The sequence below is a fragment of the Phasianus colchicus genome, chromosome 1 (assembly GCF_987193195.1).
Source record: "Phasianus colchicus chromosome 1, bPhaCol1.hap1.1, whole genome shotgun sequence".
Taxonomy (NCBI): Eukaryota; Metazoa; Chordata; class Aves; order Galliformes; family Phasianidae; genus Phasianus; species Phasianus colchicus.
Window position 1 is genome coordinate 78827228 of NC_143436.1, and position 10688 is coordinate 78837915.

Genomic DNA, 10688 nt, shown 5'->3' on the forward strand with positions numbered 1-10688 from the left:
GGCCTAAAACTGGTACATAAACTCTAAAGTCAGCTTCCTTACCACACCCAGATCAAAGCAAGCTAGGTCCATCCAATAAAGCTGTACTCAGAAGAAAGAGATGCCAAAAGAGTATTTAAGGTGGCCTTAGAGATCACTGTAACTTACAAGTGTGTTTTTTGTTTGTTTGTTTGTTTGTTTTTTACAGTACTAAAGATTTGTTTGGCAGATATTGCAAAACTCTGCAGCCTTTTCATTTCTGTGCAGACACGTGGACCATGTTGGCTATACTCAGGCAGGGTTTCCTCCTAGCACTTGCTCTTACTCTGCCTGCTCTTACTCTGAGGAGCAATTTGGGCAAAAACTCTGTACCTAATGCAGTACTCTGCCCAACACATCATTTTTTCTCAGTCCATTTTGTCAACCTATCAACTTATTCACTCCATTTTAGTAGCTTAATATATCCAATGCCTACATTTTCTACCTCCTCTCAGTTATATGTGGCTTAGGCTGGGTTGCACCTACGTCTGTGTTCCATACATTCATTCTTCAGTGGATAGAAATCTTCTAATTTCTACTTCAGATTTGTAAGAATGAATGTATAGCCATTCATTCTTGCTCAAATATAATTCTAAAACTATCATCATTATCATTCAGTTTTTTTGAATTTTCTCTTAGTTTAAGATTTATTTCTGGCTGAATTTTCCTCCATGTCAGTTCAAGAATCCATTGTGCATGGATATCCCATAGTAACTAATACATACATCTGCAACATTTGTTGTAGATCAGTTGCTTCTGCTTATGGTAGTTTTTATATTTTTTCCTATCTATTTCTTTACTTACCAACAAGTAGAAGAAATGTGTTATTTATGTAGATTAGTACGCACAGACAGCCCTCCTGTCCAGTTTCCCTTTTCGTGTGTTCCTTCTTTTCTTAGAAATATGCTGGTACTGTTACGCTCTTCACTCTCTGACACGAAGGATGATTAATGATGGTTCTTAAAAACTACAAGTACCTTTTTTTTGCCAGCATGACCAACAACTGACATTCTGTGCCAGCAGCTTCATCGGTCTTCAGGCAGAAAACAAATCAAGCCACATTCCCCATGGGTCAGAATAAATGCTCCGTCATGGGACTTCTTTATCATTACTAAAAGAGAAATGAACCTAAAAAAAAAGCACTCTAGATTCATTCTGAAAAATCCTTCAGAAATTCCCTTCGCTCAGCCTGTACACAGTGCTGCAGGTCACAGGCTGTGGGAAGCTGCAGAGTGGATACATTAAGCCTTTCTTCAGAAAAAGGCCAACGTCAGAGAAAAAAAAAAAGGAGGTTGAAAAGTTGAGATTAAATAAAAGGTGTGATAGCCATATGTTTTTTTTTTTAATATATATAATCGGTACTGATTATATAAAGTTTAGACTGCACAAAGGTTTGAATTCTAATTCCCTGCTTTCAATTACCAATAATTTACTCTAATTGCTCTTTAAAAAAAAAATTTCCCATGCGAGCCTTACTTAGTTGCTCGGTTTTCTTCTGTTAAGTTTAAGCAAAAACAGATTAAACAGCCTCTTTCATCAGGAAACCAGGGGAAATTCCTGGTTTGTTACAACCTTATCTTCAAAATGACTCAAACTTTAAGGAGTTGAAAATTTCTGACTTCATTAAGTGACAAGGCTTTGAAAATATCTTCCCAGGTACATGCTGTCTGTGCACTGATTCCACAGTCAGGGAGGAGGTAACAAGGCTTTCACATCCAAGAAAAGCCACTTGTGGTTGCTGGACCATCAGATTTGCACTTTCCCCAGGCTACTTGTCTGTGAGCGTGTACTGTCAGCCAAAGCCTCCCACTCTTTTGCTAAGAAAGCTGGCAATTTCCAGAAGAAGCTGTAGTTCTTTTTTTCCTGCCATTTTGAATTAGAGTCTTTGGATACTTTATAATTTTGAACAGTGTGATGAGGAATTAAAGTATCTGCCTCATAGAAGTTTATATAGATTATGTCAACATTGTTGTCTTTATCACTGTAACCTGCACTCTTTCCAGAACAAGTGCTCTATCTTACTAATTTCCCTAAATACGTGCAAATTGGCATTAATCATAACCATACCCTTCATGTCCTTCTCAAGTAAACAGTTAAAAACATTTCCCTTATTTTACCAGAACTGAATTATGTTAACAAATTTATACTTATTGGTATAATTCTCACTCTTTTTTGTTATTAATGCAGCACCATCACAGAGAATTGGTTTTCTGTTCATTTTCCAACATTCCAAGGTTTGTAAATTGGAGGTGAATTCTGAACCCCTGTTAGTTCTTTTATGACTCTTAAGTGCAAATAAGTAGCAGTTTTCAGTGCCTCAGTGATTAGTTCATCAGTCAGATTTAAAATACATATATTACACTGCTTTCTTCCAAATTTAGTAAGGAAATTTTTATTCTGTCTCTTCTGCATCACTACAGGCAATTTTATCATCTGTTCTAGTCATAGCATAACATTTCTGAGTATGTGTATGTATGTATATTCATCCTAATCTTAAATATCTTGATATTGTCTTCAGATCTTATAACCACAGACCTCATTCTCTGGCAGTTTTATCCTCCCTTATCAGTTTTCCAAGATTTGTGGCTCTTCAGTCATCATTATTATGATCCATTTCCAATTTTATTATTTGTTATAAATTATTTATTTCTAATGGTATCTTTCTCTTAGCCACTGAAAACAGTATGGCCAAAATTCTTTTCCTCGGCTTTTGGCTAGCTAATATACTCTCCTAAGGAGCTACTCTTTTCCACAGAGATTGTTCTGCTCAGGCATATTTCCCCAGTTGATTCTGCTTGTAACTTTCTTGAGGTTTGATAAATATATGCTTTTGAAGCTGTCCATGTTTGGGATTCTCCTGTGCTTGGCCATGCTAGATATAAACAGGCTGTCTCTAAGCAACCACCAACTTCCAACTTAGCAACCTTCATCTTGCAATGAACTTCCTTTTATCATTGATATACTTGTAGAATTTCTTCTTGTTCCCCTTTATGTCCCTGGCTAGATTTAATTCTGTCTGGATTTTACCTTTCCTAACCTGATCCCTGGCTGCTCTGCCAAATTCCCTTCCTGCTTCCACACCCCATAGGTTTTCTTTTTGAACTTTAGTAAGGCCAGGAGCAACTTGTTGATCTACAGAGCCTCCTGGCATTCTTGCCTGCCTTCTTTTTTCTTGGGATGCACTGTTTCTGGGCTTGGAGGAGATGGTTCTTGAATACAGACCAGCTTTCTTGAGCCCCTCTTCCCTCCAGGGCTTTCTCCCATGTCACCCTTTCAAGCAGTTCCCTGAACAGTTCCACATCTGCTCTTCTGAAGTCCAGAGTAGCAAGCTTGTTGTGCACCCTCTTTGATGCCCTAAGGATCTTGAACTCCACCTTCTCATAGTCACTACAACTAAAGCTGCCCTTGAGCTTCATATTACTCAGCATCCCCTCCTCGTTGGTGAGGACAAGGTCCAACGTAGCACCTTTTCTCAAGGGTTCCTGTGCCACCTAGAAGAGGAAGTTATCATTAACATATTCCAGAAACCTCTTGGATTTCTGGTGCCCTGCTGTGTTATCTCTCCAACAGATATCAGGGTGGTTGAAGTCCTCCATGAGGACCATGTTTTGTGAATATGAAGCTGTTCCTATGTGTTTATAGAGGGCCTCCTCCACGCAGTGTTCCTGGTCAGATAGCTTGTAGCAGACTCACTACAATGTTTCCTTCCTCTGTCTTTCCTTTAACCCTTATTACCCATAAGCTCCTCATCTATCCCCAGGTGGAGCTCCACAGGCTCCAGATGATTGCTGATGTAGAGGGCAGTACCCCCTTCCCTTTTTCCCCTGCCTGGCTTTCCTAAAGAGTTTATGCCCATCTGTTCCTACATTCCAGTTGTGAGAGCCATCCCATCACGTCGCAGTGATGCCAATTACACCATAGTACTATAGGCACACACGTCTGCAACTTTTCTTTCTTATTCCCCATACTCTGTGCATTAGTGTATAGGCATTTGAGTTGGGCTCCCACTGGGGCTGATTTACCCATTGGAGTTGACTTATCCTGCACCTTAGGGGCTGTCTTACTGGCCTGTGATCCAGCTCCAGGCCCAGAGCATCCATTACCATCATCAGCCTCAAAGTGAGATGGTTTGAGGATCCCCACCCACGGCAACTCTAGTTTAAAGCCTTCCTGATTAAATTGGAAAGCTTGCTGCCGAAGATGGTCTTTCTCTTCTCTGACATGAACCCCATCCTTCCCTAGAAGACCAGATTTCTCAAAACTAGTTCCACAGCCTTTAACTATCTCCTGCAGGTCAGTCAACAGTTGCAGGAAGTCCTCCACCTGGATACATCTTACACAGGTGAGTTTGCCATTCATCTCTGCTCCAGGAGCAAGGTCCTGCCAAAGCTCTGCTCACGACACCATTCCCTTAACCATTTATTGATTTTCTTGATTCTATCAGACCTTTCCCTCCCCATGCCTCTATCCAGGAGGATTGATGAGAAGACTACCTTTGTTTCTGAATTCTCCACTGCTGCTCCCAGCTCCTTGTAGTCACTCTTGACATTCTTCACATTGCTAACAGCTGTGTCACTGGTGCCTACGTGAAACAGCTGCAGGAGGCAGTAGTGTGCAGTATGCACAGTCTGGCAGCCTCTCCATCTCATCTCTGATGCATGCCTCTGGCAAACAGCAGATCTCTCTAGATAGTGGGTCAAGGCAACAAATGTGTGCCTCTGTACCCCTCAGAAGAGAATCACCACCACTATCACCCATCACTTTTTCTTAGTTGCGGTAGCAACTATATGTGGAAGCAAGAAGGGAATTTGGCAGAGCAGCCAGGGATCAGGTTAGTTATGCAGTGGGGAGCAGGTCTGGCTGCCTTACTCAGCTTTGATGACTTACTTGTTACTGTCCCTTTTTCCTTCTCAATTTGCAGAACCATGAAGCAATTCTGCAGATGCACCTCCAGCTTCATGGCAGGTTTTTTCCTCTTATGAGTCTTTCTTGTGGCAATTTGCCATTTCTCATCACTGTTGTCTTCCCCTCCAACTGGATGTGCCAGTGGAGGAATTTGGGACTGTCTGGCCCTGAACTGTGTTCAATGCAGGCTGCAAGTGAATTTGGCTCATTAATTTAATTACCAGTTTCCGAGTCCTTCTAAGCTAAAGGACTGCCAATTTTCATATTCTTCTTATTCTCTTCTTCCACCCTGCTACCCTAAATTGTATTTTCCTAGACAATATTAGCTGGTACACTGTTCTACAGGCATCCAGTAGTCTTCAAGTCTGATTTCTCTCTTCTTGTAAGTGCAGTGATAGAATAAGATGCAAAAGAAAAAAATTTTGGAATGTGAGAAACTGAAATTATACATCAGGACCTTTTTTTCTATTATCTTAAGAGTGGCAAAATATTGGAAGAGGTTGCCCAGAATGGTTATGGGATGTCCTTTTCAGGAGGTGTTCAAGATGACTGGACATGGTCCTGAGCAACCTGGACTAATTCTTCTTTGGGCAAGGGTTCTGCTAGATAGTATCCAGAGGTCTCTTCCAAACTAATTTACTCATGGTTCTACAACCTACAGGTCTAATTCAAGGTAATGGGATCTTCCCTGTATATTCCTACCTCTGAAACTTTTTCTCTCTCTATCCTTGTTACTCATATAGTAACCAGAGGTGATAACATTGCAATCATAATATCTGAGCAGATAAATGTCACTGATACTGTCAGTGAAAATAAAATGTACTTCTATTGAGGTTGTGAGATGCTCCATTTTTCCCAGACTTTTCCTCATCAGACTGCAGCCCAACACTTCATAAAAAGTCTTTCAATGCAGGTCTTACTTCAAATGTTGGTGTGCTACAGTGTGATCCTGAAGTGTTCTAATGCTGCTCATGACTTTTTGCAGGATAAGATTAGTACATAACAGAAATAAAGGACTGAAGTATTTGAATGGTACTACACAAGCAGATACATGTCTCAGTGAAAGAGGTTTTACCTGTACCATTCTTGCACAATATTTGATTTAATGCATTGCTCTTTCAGTCCCATACAAATGAATGCACTGGGCAGGGCAGTATGATTTATGCGGGGATTTCTGAGCTTTGAATAGCTTGTCTTTTTAATATAAATGTAAATCTAAAGAGTCTAAAATAAGTGTTTGTGGATTATATAATTCTTTCCTTTTTTCATGTTCTGACAGACAAGAGATTTCATAACTTTGCTAATAAACTCAAAGCTTTTCACTGGATTTTGCCATGAAATGAGGTAACAAAAGTACATTAAACGGCCTTGAAGAATATTTCAAGATCCATTGGCTGCTCTGCTACAGATAATGCAATTTCAAGATGAAGTACTTTGAGTTACAGAAGTTAAGGTAGTTCAAAGAGCAGAATGATGATGATGTATGACAAAATAGAGTCTACAATCTGCATTGTAGACTGAACAGAATTTTAGGAAACCAGAGTGATAAAAACCAGTCCATAAAATTTTTTGAATTTGTATATAACTAGATACAGCTGTTCTGTGTTGCTTTTTATTGTGTTGTTTTGCTTTATTTTTGTTGTTATTTGTTATTATTTTACTTTTTTTTCCTGGTTCCAATTGGTAATACATTGCTAATACATATACAAACACAGATACAGATAGGCATCTAATATAATAGCCGTAAAATACATGGTTAGCAAGTGCCTGACACAGAAGTGTACTATATACTATGAAGAACACAGGTATATATCAAGATTCAGAGATGATATTTACCAGCACAGTGACTAGAGCTTTTATAACCTTACATCAGTTGTGCAAGGGAAAAAATCTCCCTGCCTGTGATTCACAAGCAAGGATGAGTACCTATTAATAAAAATATATATATTTAAAAAAGAGTTTAAAGTGCACTCGTATCCTAATAAAATGATATTTTCCACAAAGATAACTAAAATCAAGAAAGAGAATGCTCCAATTAACATTAAACGAAGTTATGTATTTTTAAAATATACTACGAAGCCAATGGCTGCATTTCAGGTGAACACAAGTGAGTTTCAAATAGTGAAATTACCTGTCTGAGATTTAAGAATGTGTAGTAATATTAATGTAACAAATATAATATTCTTTCTAGATCTCTGAGGCAACTGTTAGACCTACCAAGATTGCTGTTTATTGAGAAACTCAGGCAATTTTCCATTATTCAATCTAATTGCTCTCAATTCAAAATTAGAACCCCCAGTTTCCCCTTTTGGCAAGTTACAAAGACAGTTTCCAGCTCTCACAATGCCAATGAGCTAAGATGCTAAGGTAGCAATTTCTGCAAATGTGGATAGATACAAGCAATCACACGCACTTGCTCAATTTCTAAAGGCTATAAAAATTAGTCACCAGCTGGCACATATCTGTAGGGTTTGCAGTCTTGAGCTGTCTTCTGCTTTAGACTGGCCTCAGGACAGCAGCTGTCTACATCTCGCTGGTCCAAGAGGAAACTACCTGTGTTGCTTAGCTTTAGGGATGTATTGTTATTTTTATCTAACCCCCTAAAGATTTTCCAAAATATTGAGAGTGTCCCATTTTGCATCTCTGAAATGTGCTGCTTTTTCTCCTCTTGCTGTCTGCTTTGACTCAAGAGGATTACCTTCAATTTAGTTCCACGTCAAGCCCTGAAAACTGACTTTTTTGCTGACAACTTAGATACTTACAGCAATATATATATTGCAACACTATATAAATTACAAATATATTCAAGTATATTGCATATATTTGAAGAAATGTCAATAGAAGAGCCTCAAAATATGAAGTTTTAGGAAAAAGAACAGAATATGATGCAACTCTTACACCAAAGTCCCAGATAGTGCAATAAATGAGTTGAAGGGATAAGAGATTAATTGAAGATGATGTCAGTTTCTGTCATTTCCTCTGGCTTTTTAGTTTCCCCGATGACCAAATTCACCAATATTTTATCTGACCTCACAGATGCTCTCACTTCACCTGTCAATCTTTTGCATTCTTTTAGCCATTCTTCAGTGATTCTTGGTCTTATTAGCAGCAGGGGGGTGAAATTAAGTCATTTTCTTACCCTACCTAGAGGAAGGTGACCCACGATGAAAGAATTGAGTGGTGAGGTACTGGAACAGGCTGCCCAGGGAGGTTGTGGATGCCCCGTCCCTGGAGGTGTTCAAGGCCAGATTGGATGGGGCCCTGGGCAGCCTGGTCTGGCATTAGGTGGGATGGTTGGTGGCCCTGCGTGTGGCAGGGGGGTTGGAGATTCATGATCCTTGAGGTCCCTTCCAACCCTGGCCATTCTGTGATTCTGTGAATTGTCTGTAGTTACAATAATATGAAATTTAGTTAAGTCAAGAAAAATAGCATTAGCAGAGTATGACATAGTATGGAAAAAGACGTCTAAATACCAAAGCCTCATTCAAAGAGGGTTATTTATTTCATGTTTTCCCTGTTTCATCCATATGATAGCTAATATAAGCTTCTAAGGGAAACTACTTTTCTTAATACTTATAAAAACACACAAAATGTACTCTAAATTATCACCTTACTTTTAAACGGTTATTTGTATTCTTCAGCAATGAATTTAAGTTACATATAAAAAGCAAATCATGTAAGATCAAAATCCTGTTTCACACATCACTTCTCATGTTTCCACAGTATATTCATACTGTAGAACATACTACAATCATGTACTTCAGTTTTCAGCCAGTTTCTCTTCACATTTCTTATTATGAGGACTGACAGATTCTCTTAAGTTCAGGGAGGACTTAAAAGGAACATGTTCTCTGCACTGGTCTCAAATGTGATAATTCCCTCAGTTAGCATAATATAAAAAAGAGAATTTGAGTCAGCATGATACATAGGCAGGAGCACTCCAGTACATCAGCATATATATATAGCGTTAAGAGTTTGTAAGCTCAGTGCCTGAATTTAATTCCCTTGCACTGCACCATCACTTCCACATCAAATAATTGCATTTTGTTTAAACAAGTTGACAGATCAGAAGCCATGAGAAAGAAATCCTCTCCAAATGCGCCAGACTCTTTAATCTTCATTTCGCAAAACTCAGGCATTGTGTATTAAATTAACCTCACTTCCAGTTTAACTGGAAGATCCTGTAGGACACAGCCAATTAAATAAATTTAAGGAATTAAGCTTAAATATGGTTTCCCCTTCCCCACAGTAGCAATGGATTCTTTCTCCAAAACAAAGATAAGGAGAGTGTACCTGGTGGCTCTGATACAGATCTCATTCCTTGAAAACAATTAGGATGTAATGAAATGGAACCTGGCACCAGAAGAATTTTAAATGTCTGTATTTTTTCTGAAAGTTAACACATTCCCCCAAGCACTCCTGGCCATTGCTCCAGAGAGATGCATTAGATACCTTCTATGAGATTTCCAGACAGGACTACTTCTGATGTTCATTTGTCCTCAAATGCCTGGTTGTGTTGCTGAGATTTGTGAATATGAACACAAAGCAGGCACCCCGTGTTCACAGAGTTACTTCTTCTTGACCCCTACAGAGATAAATCTAGCATTTGTGAACCAATACCTGGATAATTCTTAAAGTGGCACAGCATCACTTACCACCATACATAGCAGGCAAATCCACCTTTTCTCCCATCTCTCTATAAAACACCTGAAATTGAGCAGGGCAGCAGGATCCAGGTGTCAGCAAGCTTGGCTGGGAAGGCTGACAGCATCCACAACCTCTCTAGGCAGCCTGTGCAAGGGCTTCACCACTCTCTCAGTGAAAACCCTTGACATCTAATCTAAATCTTCCTTCCTTTAGTTTAAAACCATTCCCCTTTGTCCTATCACTACCTGCCTCTGTAAAAAGTTGATTTTCCTCCTGTTCATAATCTCCCTTTAAATACTGGAAGGCTATAATTAGGTGTTTCCACATCCTTCTCCAGGCTGAACAAGCCCAGCTCTTTCAGTCTGTCTTCATAGAAGAGGTGCTCCAGCCCTCTGATTATCTTCAGGGCCGTCCTCTAGACCCTCTTCAAAAGCTCCACATTTTTAATACACTGGGGGCCCCAGGCCTGGATGCAATAGTCCAGATGTGGCCTTATGAGGGCAGAATAAAGAGAGATAACCATCTCCTTTGCCCTGCTGATCACCCCTCCTATGATGAAGAGTCCAGCAATTACAGGCTTATGAGTCTGAATTCAGTGCCTGGTAAAATTATGAAGAAAACTATGCTGAGAGTTACTGAAAAACATCTGAAGGATGGTGTGGTCATTGGTCAGAGTCACTACGGGTTCATGAGGGGAAGATCCTATTTAACTAACTTAATTTCCTTTCATGACAAGATCAGCCATCTACTTGACCAAGAGAAGCCAACTGATGTTATCTTTTTGGATTTCAGTAAAGCTTTCAATGCTGTTTCTCACAGTATCCTCTGGACAAAATGTCCACCACATGGCTAGACAAAAACATAATGTGATGGGTGACCAATTGGCTGATGAGTCAGGCCCAAAGGGTTATAGTAAGTGGGATTACATCAGGCTAGCAGGGTTCCGCCAGGGCTCTATTTTAGGGCCAGTTCTCTTTAATGTTTTCATAAATGATTTGGATGTAGGACTAAAAAGGTCTTTTGAGCTGGTTTGCTGAGACTAATAGATTGGGAAGGGCTGTTGAGTCCATCAGGGTGGAGACGCCTTGCAAAAGAGACCTGCAAATAGAGAACTGGAC